The following is a 16692-nucleotide window of genomic DNA, read 5'->3' as shown; positions in this document are numbered from 1 at the left end:
CTGCCTGCCTCCAGTGATATGCTCAGCAAGGCCACACCTTCCTTCCAAATATCAACTAAGGACCAAGTGTTCAATGGCTGAAACTAAGGGGCAAATCTCATTTAAGCCACCACAATCTCCACTTCCAGCACTGGGAGGCTGAGGCAGGTGGATCATGCCTTTGAAGTCAGTCTAGGCTATCTATAGAAAAAAACGGAAACATGGCCAGAGATGAGTCATTGCGGGAAGAGCAACTTAAGTGTAAAGTTCAGGTTTGACTCAAAGCACAAAGGGAAGTGGTAGAGAAGGTTTTTAATTTTTTTAAAAACGGCTTGCTTAGCTTTATGCTTACGAATGTTTTGCCTTCGTGAACATCCATGTCTGGTGCCTGTGGAGTCAGAAGAGGGTGATGGATCCCTTTGCATTGCTGTTAGGATTGTTTGCTGCTCCCTTGTGGGCGCTGGGAATCAAACCCAGTCCTCCGTAGGAGCAGCACGAGCTCTAGACTGCTGAGCCATCTCTCCAGCCCCAGCTGTTACGACGTCTTAATCCAAAGAGTGTCATGTCCCTGTTTCTGCTTCTAAAATATCATCGTGGCTTCTCTGCGACCACGCACGCACGCACGCACGCACGCACGCACGCACGCACGCACGCACGCACGCACGCACGCAGATTGCTCCGAAAACCGCAAATACTGCCTGAGGTTCGGCTCTTCCCACCTTACTTGGATTTATGATGCTGATCAGGTGGGACCCTGGGAGCATCTGCAGCTCCGTTACCAATGAGTTTAATGTTCCAAAGGTTTGAGACATCCGAATTGAAATCCAAAATGTGGGGTTTTTTGTTTCGTTTTGTTTTAGGTTTTAATGAAAAGAGAAACAATAATGTCTGATGTGGAGTTTTGGCATTGCCTGGCAAAGGGTCATTTTAACCATCGTCACCATCTTCATTTTCCCCTTAAGGGACGGGGCACTTTAGACCTGGATCAGCTCCCCGCAGTTCAGTCAGGGAGCTGTTGGCGATCTCCACATGCTGCCCTCTCCTGCAGATTCGCCAGGGATTCACGAGGAATAATTATGTCTTCCTAGCACACAACCTTTACCTTTCTCTCTAAAAAGCCAGAGAGGGCTTTCCGGTGAGTTTACATGAGGTCCGCACATCCTTCCTGTCTCGTTAATTCACTTAAAAACGGGTTATAAAGACAGTGGGCGTGGCTCCCCGGGGCTGCTGGCTCCTAGTTTCTCTGGAACCCTCTCTCTGGCACAGGCATGGTTCCACCTCTTCCACCCTGCTCTAACACACCCGAGGAGTCTTTCAGAAGTCAAACACATGGTGCTGTCTGATCTTGCGCTTTCTAAAACTGAGCTAAACAGACCTCCTTTCTTCAAACATGTTCAGCCTCAGGCATTTTGTGACAATGGACTTCTGCTCATGCCCCATTTTCTTTACTCATCTCTTGGTGGCAGACACTGGCCTGAGTTGTGCTGATAGGAATATGGAATACAGTACGGGGCCCTTTCTTTTGCCCGCAGACCCTTACATAGTCTTTAGGAATATATATTCCTGCTCTTGAACACCGTAGGACCACAAGCAGATTGTTCCTCAACTCACGAACTGGGGGTGGGAGGGGTTGCTTTTGGGGTGGAATCTCTCTCAGATTTACAGGGAACTGAGACATTTTAAGCAGGAAGATCTTCTCAGAATGACTCTCAACTGTTCCAGTCAGCAAGGCAGTATTGGCGATTCTGGGTTCAATGTCATGGCTGCCTTCTTCTACCTCCCTTTAAATGACTGTACAGATGGGGGCATATGTGGGTAAACGATTATTTTTACATTAATTATTTTCAATTCTTGAGAGATTAATCAGTGTCCCCTGGTGGCTGTTTACATTAGGCCATGAAGAACTGATCCCAGCCCAGGCAATCTCTCCAGCTGTTCACAGATGTTGAAAGGACCATCCAGAACATCTGGGAGGCTTCTAAAGGGTGAAGCCCAGGATATTTTCCTAGTGACGAATCAAACACGGGTTATGTGGTTCTACCTCAATTTTACTTTTTAGTCGTAACCTTTTTTGGGGGGGGTCAGAAGTGGGGGGGTCTGAAAAGGCACTATAAAGGCTGAACTCGTTTTTAAAATAATTTTTTGAAAAATCATAATTTTATCATTTTCCCTCCTCTTTCCTCTTTTCAAACCCTCTGTCTTAGTCACGGCTTTACTGCTGTGAAAAGATTCTATGACCAAGGGCAACTCTTATAAGAACAATATTTAATTGGTTTACAGGTTCACAGGTTCAGTCCATTACCATCAAGGCAGGAACATGGCAGCATCCAGGCAGGCATGGTGCAGGAGGAGCTGAGAGTTCTACATCTTCATTTGAAGGCTGCTAGGAGAAGACTGGCTTCCAGGTAGCTAGGATGAGGGTCTTAAAGGCCACACCCACAGTGGCATACCCACTCCAACAGGGCCACACTACTAATGGTGCCAGTCCCTGGGCTAGGCATACTCAAACCACCACACCCTCCCATACCTCCCCACCTCCCCTTGTGCTCTTTCAGATTCATGACTTATAATTGCATTAATGGTTGTCCCCCCTCCCTCTCCCCACATATTCCTAAACACATAACAGTGGTTCTCAACCTTCCTAACGCCGTGACCCTTTAATACAGTTCCTCAGGTTATGATGATCCCCACAACCACATGATTCTTTCATTGCTACTTCATAACTGCAACTTTGCTACCAAAATAAATTGTAACATGAACATCTGATATGCAGGATATCTGATATGTGACTCCCCCCAAAGGTCATGACCCATAGGTTGAGAACCACTGGTATCAATCCTTTTGAACCCTGGCTCTCTTCCTGGGTGAAATGAAAACTTCCATGAGTGGAAGAATTTGGCCATAGGGTGAAGGTCTGGGCTGCCGGAGGCTTCGTTCAGCTGTGCGTGTAACTCGCAAACAGCATTGTATTGTTTGCTGAGCTGAGGAAAACAAGTTCACCCTTGAATTTCCCTTTACTGATTGCTCTCCTAGGCTGGTTTAGACCAATAATGTCACATTATAGGCCAGAAAGGACTTTACAACACATTGCTCCCATGATCAGTCATGGTGAGAGTGGATTCAATCATCCCTCCCTTTCCATAAATGTCTCAGCCCTACAGTCAGCCAAATGATTCAGCTTGGCTCACCCCAAGGCAGGGAGGCTGGAGACAAGAAATGAGGGCTCAGGCGGGGTATGTGGTGTGTCACTTATCAAGCCAAGGTGAGATAGGTAGAAATGTAAGATTACGAGGATGGGGAGCCCATGAGGATCACATCGATGAGGGGGTTCAGTCTTGCTGTGGTCACTGAGAAAACACACAGAGCATGCTCCACATAGAGGACGGGGAAGAAGACAAGGTGGGATACCAACCCCTGGCCCTCAGCAGTTGAGATTTAAGCATTGCTTTGCCTGTGTTCTTATGTCTCTAGATATCAATGACTACTTGAGATAGAATGCTGTCAAGTGTCAGGTCAACTCTAAAGTGTCCAAGGTGTTATGGGGCTGAGATGTTGTCAGCATCCGATACTCTGCTAGTGCCACAGACAAGGTAGTACACGAAATCAATCCTATTATATCAAAGATCTATCTGCACTGGTAGGAATTAAACAAATACTATGTGGTCAAAGAGAAGCACACACTCCCAAGCTCATTGCAGCACATGCACTGTGCCCTGCAAGATACAGAATGAGCCCAGCCATCCATTGGTAGAGGAGGACAAGGAAAATGAGGTGTGTATACATCATGGGGCACCAGTGACAAAGAAGACACAATTCTGCCATTTGCGGGGTGTGGGTGGAGCTGGAGTCTATGATGGGAACCAAAATAAAATTAGCACACGAAATTAGTTCTACTTCTCAGGACAGTGAGGTCACCGTGGTCTGTAACTGTTTACGGTATATTTTAGAAGAACTAAAAAAGTCTGAAGGGTCCTAAGAGAGAAACGACAAATGCTCATGACAGTTCCTCAAAAATAGGTGTGACCACGATGTGTGGACTAAAAGTAGAAGCAGCATTACCAACGCTGTCCTTGTCTATCAGAGGAGACAGGCTATGAGCAAGAACTCACACGCGCCGTGAGCCGGGCGAGCCTGACATGCTAGCACTCAGGAGGGCTGAAGCACAGCCTAAGCTACTGTGCGCGACTCTGTCTGGAAAGAGAAAAAGAAGAAGAAAGGCACAGAGGATAATTGTGATGGATGCTATGGAGGAGATGCCCAAGGTAGGCGGGCACACAAGGAGGAGTGAGGAGCTTGCCTTTCTGGGGATTAACATTCTTTTGAATCCCAAACACAGCAAGCCCTGATTAGCATGACTTATTGAGTGAATGCCGAAAGTGAGCTTTTTAATTGGGCATCATGACAAGTTCCTGGAAGGTTTTGTGCTCATCCTGATCTAAGAGTCACAGAAGTAGGAGCTAAGACACCGGGCAACGAGCTAATTCTGGAACTTTCTGGAAGTCCCAACAGCTTGAAACCATGCTTACATTGTTCTGCTTGTAAAGTCCGGGCTGTTCCAAGGAAGTAGTTTACATGGGAAAGCATTTTAACAATCACTTCATATTTTATACAAGTTTTATAGTTGGATATGGCTTTTTAATTGTAAACAACAATAATAGATTTACTGGATAATATAAGAGGTAAATGCACAAAATAATTTGTTAATTGATTTACATTCAAACATGTGGTACGTATTTATATGGTAAAAATCATTCCAGAGAAAACATAACTGCTGGAGTGGAGCCTCTTATCCTGCGTCTTTTGGGTCCCAGGCTTGGCAAGCCTTGGGCAGTCTGCTTTCTGTTCCTGACAGGTCTGCGGATCCTGTGTTCGGGTAAGCTGCGAGAGTGCACAGGTGTGGGTGTCAGTGAAATGCTACCAGATCAGGTGCCCCCAGCCAGCCAATGAGCAGGCTCCAGGCACAAAAAAACAATCTTCTCTTCTTTAGTACTAATTGTCAATTTGGGAATATGTGCAAGTTCCCAGGCCTCCTGTCCCTTCCCTGTGAGTATTCATAGATATACCACATATAGCTATATTGAGATCATATGGGTATAGAAGCACCCGTGAGAGTAAACGTCTCATACTTGAAATCATATAATATGTGATTTTCTTTCTTTTTTTCTTCTTAAAGGATTTATTTATTGTATGTATGTGAGTACATGGTAGCTGTCATCAGACGCATCAGAAGGCGGCATTGGATCTCATTATGGATGGTTATGAGCCACTATGAGGTTGCCGGGAATTGAACTCAGGACCTCTGGAAGAGCAGTCAGTGCTCTAAACTGCTGAGTCATCTCTCCAGCCTGTTTCTTTCTTTCTTTTTGTTAAAATCAAACATTATAATTTTCATGGCAGTTTTGAAAGCTGGATGTCACTGAGTGACAGTATATGCCGTCATATGTGTTCAAGCCTAATTCTACTAATGGAAGTCACGGATGTTAGGTTTCAAACCTGGGACAAATGGCTGAGGAGTTTATTTAATACATCAAAGAAGACATGGTCACCAGGTTCTCCTGGCTTCCCTCAGTCCCTACCTACTATAGGGTCCTCCTGGCTGACATACTCCATCCGTACCCTAAACTTCCCCAGTCCAGTGGTCTAGGCTGCTCTTCCCCTATAATCCAGACATGTTGGTTATCTGCTGTCTTTGTACTTTTGGGCCTCCCGGCTGCTGCTGCACTTGGTTCCCTCTCCCTTCTCTCCCCACATGGCTCAGGGTCATGTCCACCCACACGACCCAGATGTCCCTGCCCCTGGCTGTGCTCTCCCACATGTCTGTAATAAACTTTCTCCTTCTCTATACCTAGGAACAACCATGCTTCCTTTCCTTTCCTTTCCTTTCCTTTCCTTTCCTTTCCTTTCCTTTCCCTTTCTTTCTTTCTGTCTGTCTGTCTGTCTGTCTTTCTCTCTTTCTCTCTTCCTTCCTTCCTTCCCTCCTTCCTTCCTTCCTTCCTTCCTTCCTTCCTTCCTTCCTTCCTTTCTTTCTTCATCCAACCTCCAGGTTTGCTTAACTGTGATCAGAACTGGGAATTTTAAGAGTAATATAAGTCAAATGTAAAATAATTGTTTGGTATAGACTTATAAAATTGTAAATTTCTGGGGCACAGGAGCAAACACTTTTTTTTTCTTTTTTTCCCCGGAGCTGAGGACCGAACCTAGGGCCTTGCACTTGCTAGGTAAGCGCTCTACCACTGAGCTAAATCCCCAACCCCTAGGAGCAAACACTTTTAAGGCTTTTAATTAATGTCATCAAATTACTTGTCGGAAAATGTAAAGTGTGAAGATGAATTGAAAAACATAGATCCTGGTGAGGAATTACATGTGCATAGCACTGAGGCAGGAGGCGTTAGAAAGCTCAGAGACAGGTCAAGCTTCTGCATCATATTACTTTATTTGCTTTGTCAAACAAGCAAACAAACCAGTCAGGGAGCCAGCGAGATGGCTCAGTGGGTAAAGGAGCTTGCTGCTAAGCCTGGGGATCTGAGTTCAATTCCTGCATCACACACAGTAGAAACGACTCTGCCAGTTGTCATTGTGACCCACACATTAATAAATAAAAATTTTAAAGTATGAATTGGTATAAACTCAGAGTTGTTAGATGTTTTCATTTTCATTACTAAAAAGAAAGAGTGTAAAAGGTAGGAAGGCAAGCAGTAAGTCCGACAGCATTTGTCTAAACTCAGCAGACATTTCTAATACATTCATTTTAAACTAACAGTCGCTGCACTTTGCAACTGTTTCCTTTCGCTAGTTTTCTTGCCAAGTCCACACTTCTTTCAGGGCTCCATTCATTGACTTTGATCCCTGTTTGTGACTCATGTAGGGGCGCACTTAACCTTTGTGGCCGATGTCACCCAGGGCCCATCCTCTAATGCTTCCAATTTACCTTTGGTATAGGCAGGTTTTATTCTTTGATTTTTTTTTTTTAAAGCCAGAAATCTGAGTTGTTGGTGTACCAACACTGAGAGCTCACAGACCTTCGCTTTGAAGCCCTAAGGCTTGGATGGAGACCTTAGAGAAGGATTTGTTGTTTTCTAAGCGAAATGCTAAGAATGTGTTTTCAAAACAGAATGTTTAAGGGGGGGAGGGGGAAGGGCAGCTGCGGTTCCTCTTTCTTTGTGGCAGATCTGAAGCAGAAGAAAGAAGTCCTTGAACCTATACTCTCCTCATCTATTTACTGACTCTATCAGGCTGCCCTGGGGGCCCCTGGGAGCCCAGGTCAAATGGCCAATCAATCCAAGTTAAACAAGTTATTTGCTTCAAGAAGAAACAAAGAAAAGCAACCTTTCTTTCTAACCACTCAGCTGAGCCAATGGAACCACTCCCCCTCCTCCCTACCCCTTCCTCTCCCTTGTTTGCTGTGCTGTTGACAGTCGGCTCGGTCCAGCAGGACAGGAACACAGTGGTGACCTCAACAGAAAGAACAGGACAATGCTTGGGAGCAGCAGACAGTGGGGTCAAAGGCCAAAGGACCAGACCAAGATCAAGGAACGCAGATAACTAGGGTCAATGCCTACACTAACCCCCTGGTCACCAGGCGAGTGGTGGGGACCAGGAAGCTGCACAGCACACTGGGCCACAGTCACCCAGTCAGGGTCGCTGGAACTTCTGGGGCAGTTGCTTACCCACCCAACCTAGCAGAAGGTCCTCCAGGGATTCTCTTTAGAGATCCTGGAGGTGCAGAAACTGGATATAGCTGGCCAGGACAAGTTGAGAAAGCCAAAATCCCAGCCCCTGATGAAAGCAGTACACTGCTCTGGAAAAGAGAGCTTTACGGCATCTTGGCCAGGATGGGCTGCCTTCAGGACAGGTGGAGTTTCCTGAAGAGAAGGCACAGGCTGTGAAAGCAGGCTCTTCATTAGAGAGAGCTGACTGACCCTTTGCTCAGTCATGTTTAGTAGGAACCAGAGAAAGAAACCAAGGCAAGGGAGGAAGAGGCAGCTTTTGATGTGCATTTCTTGAGGTCACGGCCTTAGCATGCAGAAACAGGAGTGGAGACCAAGCTGTAGTCTGTATGGAAGGTGGTCATCATAAGGAGCAGAAGTAGGAAGCTGACAGAACACGCATTGTTGCACAGAACGGTACAGTGGGCAACTAGGCTCAAAATTCCCTGTGAATTCCAAAGGCGTCCCGGAGAGCATTTTATCTCTCTCAGGAGGAAAAGAGGAGCAGTTTGTCAGTTCTTGCAAGCCATCATCTGGGGATTTTCCAGAGGTTGAGACTTGCTGGGGTTTTCTTGGCCATGTGGGCTCTAATGTCCAGAAAGAGTCCCCAAAGAGGGCAGAGGGGAAATGGTTGGAGCCATTCTGGTTAGTATGCATGGCAGAGGTGGGTGGCAGAGTCCTGGTTAATAAGTAAACGTGACATTCCATTCAGAGACACTCAGGATCCCTCCACGGAAGTCCCCAGTCTCACTGGTCAAAAAGCACACTCCTCCTGTGGCATGGTTGTCTCCAGCCCCTCCGTCTGCTTGTGGGTTTTCCTGTCAGCTCAGGAAGACATCTCACGAGTTTTTGTACAAACGCTGGCTTACCACGCAATGAAATATAAACTATGGCAGCCTCTAAAGGCAGCCAAACGTCTAGTTAAAATGACAGAGGACACGACCTCAGTGGGCAGCCGTGGGGCCGCGTAGATCCGTGTGCCAAGCTCACAGTTTCTGAGACTGTGGTCTTCTGACAGTTTTGACTCATGTTTTACATAATCATCTATTATCTTAATTTGTAGCATTTCTTTGAAACTCACCCGAGGGCATGTTCTTTCAGAAGCTCAATTACATGCAGTCGGTTGTCTGACAACCTCTTGGCAAACGTTTTTTTTTGTGAGAGTAGGATTTGCGTTTTGACAGGCAGGAGGACACAGCCGATTCTCAACAGGTGCCTCTGGGAGGGCACTGTAGGTGAGGGGGGAAACATGCTAGAAATGTCTTGGGAAATGTAGTGACTAGCGTCGATATGGAGGTACCCAAGCTTCTTTTCTCTTTAAAGGATTTTCCCCCCAAAAAATATTTATTTAGTTACTTTTATGCATATGGGAGTTTTGCCAGCATGCACGTGTACCATGTGAGGGCAGGGCCTGAAGAGACTGAAGAGAATGTCAGCTCACTCGGAACTAGAGTTACAGATGTCGCTGAGCGGTCACGTGGGTGCTGGAAATCGAACCCAGACTCTCTACAAGTAGCCAGTGCTCTTAACCACGTAGGCATCTCTTTGTTCCCTTAAGGATTTATTTTTGTTTACACACATGCGTGTGACTATATGAATGGATGCCACGTGGGGGTGGGGGGTTTCCTGCAGAAGCTAGAAAAGGCCATTGGGTCTCCCGAAGCTGGAGTTACAGACATGTTGTGTCATTCAACATGAACCTATGTTGGATCTCCTGGAGAAGCAGCAAGTGCTCTAACCACTCTACTACCTCTCCAGCCTCCAGGCGTTTTTTTTTTTTTTTAAACTATGCTTTTTATTTTTAATGAGCACACAGTAATTCTTCTGTATGGTTTTAGTGTGAACTGTCCCCTGTAGGCTCTTGTGTTTGAATACTGGCTCTCCAGTTGGTGGTGATGTTTTGGGAAGGTCACAGTCACACGGTCACATAACCACCACCATCACCTATGTGCAGAAGTTTCTCATCTTGCACAACTGAAACTCTGATTTATTAAACATCAAATCCCTGCTCCACCCTGTTCCCAGCTCTGGTAGCTTCCGTTCTGCCTTCTGTGCCTGTGGACTTGACAATTCTGAGTCCCTCATGTGAGTGGCCTCCTGAAATGTCTGTTGTTTTTGAAACTAGCTTATTTCACACCCCATAATAGCCTAGACATTCACCTATGTCATCAAATGCCTCAGAATTTCCCCCCTAATATTCCAGAGGCTCATTCTAGCTCAATGCAGCCCCAGGGTCATGCTGAATAGCAAGCCCCTGCCCCGGATAACTAAACCCATCCGCTGGGCACCAGTTAAACCTGGGCAAGCTTCCCATTCAGACTGGGATAAGTCTTTGTATTCCAAATTTGTAGTGAGAGGGACAGAGAAACCCACTGTGGCTCTCTTTTAATTACAAATCGAGTGTCTCTAATTTGGAAGTGTAAACCCTTCGGAATGGCAATAGGGTGCCACCCAGTGCAAAATTCCTCCACTGAGATTTATCTGGGGATAAAATTATTAAAAAAAAATATGCAATTGCCTCAATTTATGTCAAATGAAGTGCATATGAGGCAGGAATGAGTTTTGCATTTTGGCCTGAGTCTCATGCCTCAAATGCATCATGCGTATGCAAAGACCCCAAACCTGAAAGCAAAGTGCCTGACAGTCCAAACATTTTGGGTGTAGATTATCTAACCCGCACGCACCATTGCTTTTGACGATGGTGTAGCACACATTACGCGAAGCTTACTACTAACTTACCGATATCCTCATGCTCAGTTGAGTAGAGCACACTGACTGAGAATGCTCCAGGCCAGCACCACCCCAGCACAGAGGCAAACCTGAATCTCCACACTACCAAGCAGCCCCTCCCTACCGATGTTCCCTAAGCCTGCTGGCTGTCTCTAGCTGGTTTTGTCTGCTCTGCTACACAGCAAAATCACCTGGCACCTCCCGCTGTTGCCTACCTGGAATTATATCAGTTCACAACTAGCTTGCTGCAGACAGCCTGTTCCCCTCCGTCAGAACAGCATTGGGAGGATCATTGTGAGTGCTTGCATACGGATGTTGTCAAGATTTCCATGCTCCCAAACATTGTGGCTACGGGTGGGCTTTGCCAACAGCGTTCTCACTGCTGAGAGGGATTGTTTGTGTAAATGAGGTTTTGGAAGAAGTCACGCAGAATTGTCGATAATGGGAACCTCAGAGAACATCGAACAACCAGCCAGTGCTCCAGGGATGTGCTTTCTGGTCCTTTTCTGTGGTGAGGAGAACATCATCCCAGGTTAAGAGAACATCACAGTTTCTGGGTTTCCTTGGCAGATTGGGCTGTGTGCAGCTCAAAAGTTCACATCCAAATTGCTGGATCAGACACTGTCCATGACTTTATTTAAAATATTTTAAGCTATTCACAAAGCTGGAAGAATCCTGTTAAGTCTTAAACCCTGGACAAAGGTGCCTACTTACCACATCAAAGTGGACCTAAGTCTCTACCTGCTCCTGGGTGTGGCTGGTGTACCCCACCCTCTACCCTAAACTCTCCTGTCCTGGGCTGCCCTTCCCCTAGACGCTCTTCCTAACATAATCCAGCCATTTTACTTACTAGTCCACATTTTTACCTCATGTCCTCTTGGCTGCTGCACCTGCTCTCCCTCCTCCCCCTCACTCCTCTCCTTACATGACCAGGGTCTGTCCACTCTGGGTCTCCCAGATGTCCCTGCCCCTGGCTATGCTCTCCCTTTTATCTACAATAAACATTCTCCTCCACCATCCCTAAAAGATCAGTCATATCCTTTTCTGTTCATTTCTTTTTTTCCATACTCAAAGGATCACAGAGTGCTCTGTGTGAAAGTTCAAGATTGTCTGTGTGGAGAGAGATTGCTTTCATAGCAAGAATGGCCTCTGTGGGCACGCTGGCTTCAGCTAGGCATCTTTACTGAGTATTAATTCACATCTTTCTAATAAAAGTTCTGGGCTACTTACTAGCTGCCTTTCTGCCTCCCAAGGGGGAGAAACAGGACAAAGTGTTCAGTAACTTTTTGAAAATCACTCCGCTGGAAGCCATGGCACAGGATTTGAATTCAGAGTATCTGGTTCTAGACTTGGGGGCTCTGTAAATCATCGCCACTGATCCTTCCACAGAATGCTGTGTCTTTGTTAGAACGACTGTTCAAGAAAGAAAACCTCTTAAGAGTGCTCTGGTTTGAATCTGGGGCATTCTTCACAGGCTTGTGCTTTGAAATCTTGGTCCTTGGGTTGTAACACCATTTGAAGACTGTGGGGCCCTTTAGAAGGTGTACTGGCTGGTTTTGTGTGTCAACTTGACACAAGCTGGAGTGATTACGGAGAAAGGAGCCTCCCTTGAGGAAATGCCTCCATGAGATCCTGCTGTAAGGCATTTTCTCAATTAGTGATCAAGGGTGGGAGGACCTAACCCATTGTGGGTGGTACCATCCTTGAGCTATAAGTTGTAGGTTCAAGTTGAGCAAGCCAGGGGAAGCAATACAGTAAGCAGCATCCCTCCATGGCCTCTGCATCAGCTCCTGCCCTGTGTGAGTTCCAGTCCTGACTTCCTTTGGTGATGAACAGCAATGTGGAAGTGCAAGTTGAGTAAACCCTTTCCTCCCCAACTTGCTTCTTGGTCATGATGTTTTGTGTGGGAATAATGACTGAAACAGAAAGTAAGACTTGGTTGGTAAAATAGGGGAGACCCTCTGAGGGTTGTAGTGGCTCTTGATTCCTGTCCTGTGGTTTGTATTTCTGAAGCCACTGTTTACTCTCTGCCAAGGGTTGAGTCTGTCCAGCATGGCTTCTCAGTGTGATGTACAGAACTTGCTGAGTCCAGAGCCAAAGAAGTCCTTCTTTCCTTGGGTTTTTTATGTCCAATATTTAGTCAACACCTCACAAAGTAACCAGTGCAAAGAATGATAATATAGTTTTTATCATCTCACTATCCCTGGTAGCTGTGTAAATCCAGGAAGAAAATGTTCTTATAACTGCTTTCTAAAGTAATGGGGGAGAAATCTGGAAAGCAAAATATTGAGCAATCTTGTCCTTGTTACAGATGATTTGAGGAGAAAAATGAGTCAAATCATCCAACCTTATTATGAATGAGAGATAATACAAATATTTAGGTCTAGCAGGTAGGAAGTAGCACAGTGGAGATCACTTTGATGGCCTGGAACATATTGAGTCAGAGTAAGGACGGTTCTCAATACAACACAGGTAACATCGTCTCTTTATGAGACATGGTTTTGGGTTGCCTCTGCTATGAGGAGATGCCACTAAGCAGGACTAGGCACACAAGTGACAATGTGAATGAGAAAAGAGCATTAATGACCTTCCCTTGTTGATCATGATATCTTAGTGCCTACTACTTTTTGTTTGTTTGTTTTCGAGACAGGATTTCTCTATGTAGCCCTGGCTATCCTGGGATCTCACTATGTAGACCAGGTTGGCCTTGAACTCACAGAGCTCCTCCTGCCTGTGCCTCCCAAGTGCTGAGATTACACTGCCATTCCCAATTTACCCACTGCTTTTTAGGATAAGCGAATTTAGTGGAATGAGCCTCTACTTTGCAGCCAGTATGTGACAGTAGGTTATGTGAGTCCCACAGACTGGTTGCCTGGTTCCCAACCACCTTTCAAACATTTAAAGACATTTTATGTGTTCAGATCTGTATTACATTTTCTACTTCACTGCAAAAAGCAGGAATAATCCTGTTTTTTATCCCCCAAAGCAAAACAAAGTCATGGGACAGAACTAGTAATTATCATTCAAGATAAGTTTCTTGAACTACGAATTTGAAAACTATACATATTTGAAAGCCACCATATTCCTGAGATTATCAACTCAGAGTGACCAACAATGAGACAGATCTATGATGTTCAGAACATAAGAAAGGAAAAGAAGTCCTGTGGGCAAGAGGCAAGATTCCAGTAAACACATTTGATAATCATCTGTTTTGCCAGAAGGAAATAGAGTAGTGTATTTCAGAAGGTCCCTTACTGAGGACTGTTCTAGAGGACAGGCTGGATTGACTAAGCACACATGATGTCATGAGCTCCCAGCACGAAGTCACTTTATCCTAGGGATTCAGGGGCTGATGAAGAGCCAGGCAATGTGGACTGAGAATGGCTATAAAATGGGGAAAATGGAGAATTCTTCTGCCTCAACCTCCACTTTAAGGGCTGGGATTATGGGTATGCACTACTATTCCATATGACTTCATATGGAGTCCCATTATTGATAATTCAGCGAGAATAGACCCTACGGTGAAGTGCTATTTTTCATAAGGAGGAAAATGAGCATTCTCAGCTACAGAGTATGAAGGAGGGTGTTCCTGAGGGCCTGCCATACTTAGCCTCACTGTAGCACTCTGGCTCCATGGTAGGCAGAATACAGGGTTAGTGTGGTTCACCTGTGGCTTTTCAACTGTGGTTAGTGGCAGCATAGAGGCTGGTCATGATTTTCAGAGAAAGAGAGAGAGAGGGAGAAAGAGAGGGGGGTAGGGAGGGAGGGGAAGAGAGGGAGGGGGAGGGGGGGAGAGAGGGGGGAAGAGAGTGAGAGACAGAGCCAGAGACAGACAGAGAGATAGAATTCTGTTTTATGCCCAAGTAAGTGCCTAAGGTCTGGGAGACCTTCCAAATTGTGGTGAAAAATTAATTATGAAAAATTAAAAATGAAAATACATATTTAGATGTTTTAAATTTCAAAAGCAAAACCATAGACTATGATAGCAGGTCTCCCTGCTGCTGGTGATCTAGTAAGTCGACCCCTTATCCCACAGCTGCCAAGGAGCCGGACCAGGCAGACCTGACTTCTTGTGAATTTTTCCGGCTTCAGTCTGTATAGATAGGCAAATACACACAGGGTATGTCTCTTTAAAACTTAAGTGAATGCAAGTTCCATAGGTGTGCTATTTTATTTATTTGTGTGTGTGTGTGTGTGTGTGTGTGTGTCTGTCTGTCTGTCTGTCTGCCTTCCTGTCTGTCTGTTCACATGAGTGCAGAAGCCTGAAGACACCAGAGGAGAGTACTGGGTCCCTTGAAGCTGAAGTTAAAGGTCACTATAATGTTCTGGGTGGGTGCTGGAGACCAAACGAGGGTCTTCTTCCGAGAGCAATCCACTAATCACTAAGCCATCTATCTCTCCAGCCCCTAAAATGTTACTATCTAGAAGAGTGCGGCAGTTTTCTCATGTGCAGTGGTTATAATTTGTTCCAATGTGTGGACCATCAATAGTACATTCATTCACCTGTTTACCGTCTACCTACCTACTGACAGGTGGTTTCCAATGATCTGTTACCGGAGTCAGAGCTGCAGTATCTGTGGGCAAAGTTCTGAGAAGTGGACTTTTGGACAAAGGGCACACATGTTTGTGAGTCTGATCAATCCTTACCACATTGCTCATTACAAAGGTCAAACCAATTTATACATGGGAAAGTTTTGAGTGAGCCCATAACCACCTTTTAATGACATTGAAGCCTTCCTTATTGGTGGTCACAGGAGGACATTTTAGGGTCCTGAACACTTGAATCTTTTCTGGACTGATATGATCTTAGTAAGGAGCCAAGTAATGAATACTTGAGAGGTTTGACTTGAGGTCGCTCTGTATTTTCTGGGGTTTATGGCCACACCAGTAGGCTTGAACAGTAATTTCCTAGGTCCATGCCTATTATCTGAAGTGTATTGTGATTGTGCTAAGGTTCTAGAAAGTGGGACCTACCTCAGGACAAGCCTTCTGGCCACAGATGGGACAGATTCTTAGCTGGTTTCAGTTTGTGTATGAGAAGGTAGGAAGCTGGATATAATTACAGGGATGTAATTATATCACAATAAAAATGTACTGCAGTAATATTTATGATGTTACTTAACACATGTGAGATTGGTTGATAAAGGGCAACGTTTCCAAGTGGAAACCTTCTGCACTAGAACCCGCTCTGGTTCTAATCGATGAGCCTAGTGCTGGAACTGGTCCACCTCATCATCGCAGCAGTGCACACATGACGTCACACCTGTGAGCACCTAGACTGGGCAAGCAGTTAGAAGGCTCTTTAGAGTTAGGTGACTGGCTGCTTGCACTGAGGAGAGAGTTCCATTAAAATAGCCCATCCAATTAGGCCTTGCAAGGTGATTGGAAACGAAGGATCAATAGTTTCCGATTCCATATTTCAATCAGTGTGGGCTCAGCTGTGGGGACTTGAGGTGTGGTTCTGACACCTGTCTCTCATTTTGGCACATGGGTGGCCTGTGACTGGGGCTTCAAAAGTGTGTCATTTAATCCTGTACCAAGCCAGGCAGTGCAAACAGAGGCCTCAGTCGTCATAGCAATAAGAGAAGTTTATGAGTGCTTTTATTGTATTTTGAATCACAAAGGAGTTGGGGGGTAAGCGTAATCTTTTAAAGATGTGAATTCTCTAATGCTTTTGGCCTACACCCATATAAACAGTGATATATATGCATATATAATATCAGTATTTACATGTTTAACATGTATACATTTGGTTGTTTCTATTTATATGTATGTTTTTATTGTTTTGTAAGCATTTTCTCCTAAACTGCTTGCCCAGGAAACTTGTGGTTAAATTCCCTTAGAACCTAGTTACAAATACCTACCAGGTGTCAGCAAGAGCCAGGTTATATGTCAGCCATTAAATTACCAGCATCACGTGGGGATCTGAGATGCAGACCAGAGCGGCTTCTAACGCAGAAGGTTTCCACTTGGAAACGTTGCCCTCTGTCAAAACAACCGATCTCACATGTGTTAAGTAACATCTTAAATATTACTGCAGTACATTTTTATTGTGAAAGAAAATCATCATGCCAAATTAAAAAAAGCAGAGTGGGGAAAGAGAAAACTAACTCAAAATCCTCATTTGGGAGTTAGATCCCCTGCCAAAGGTGATAGGGGGCCATCTGTAAGTTCCTAGATCCCAGTATTGTTGACTGACTGTCTGACTGTCTGACTGTCTGACTGTCTGACTGTCTGTCTGTCTGTCTGTCTGTCTGTCTGTCTATCTTAGGTTTTT

General features: G+C 45.2%; 1 long non-coding RNA gene across 4 annotated transcripts; it reads left to right on the top strand.

The window, feature by feature from the left end:
• The first annotated feature begins 643 nt into the window (after positions 1–643).
• LOC120095117 (uncharacterized) lies at positions 644–6602 on the top strand. Of its 4 annotated transcripts, XR_010055375.1 has the most exons (6): positions 644–725; positions 2260–2384; positions 3451–3569; positions 4061–4241; positions 4737–4852; positions 5153–6602. It is a non-coding gene; the product is annotated as an uncharacterized LOC120095117 (long non-coding RNA). The 4 variants fall into 4 exon arrangements; XR_010055374.1 differs by having other exon boundaries at positions 646–725; positions 3997–4852; XR_010055373.1 differs by having other exon boundaries at positions 646–725; positions 3451–4241.
• The last annotated feature ends 10090 nt before the right edge of the window (positions 6603–16692 follow it).

Source organism: Rattus norvegicus, chromosome 10, assembly GCF_036323735.1.
Source record: "Rattus norvegicus strain BN/NHsdMcwi chromosome 10, GRCr8, whole genome shotgun sequence".
In the NCBI taxonomy this organism is placed as follows: Eukaryota; Metazoa; Chordata; class Mammalia; order Rodentia; family Muridae; genus Rattus; species Rattus norvegicus.
The sequence above is the reverse complement of the archived record's forward strand: the minus strand, read 5'-3'. Positions and strand labels throughout refer to the sequence as shown.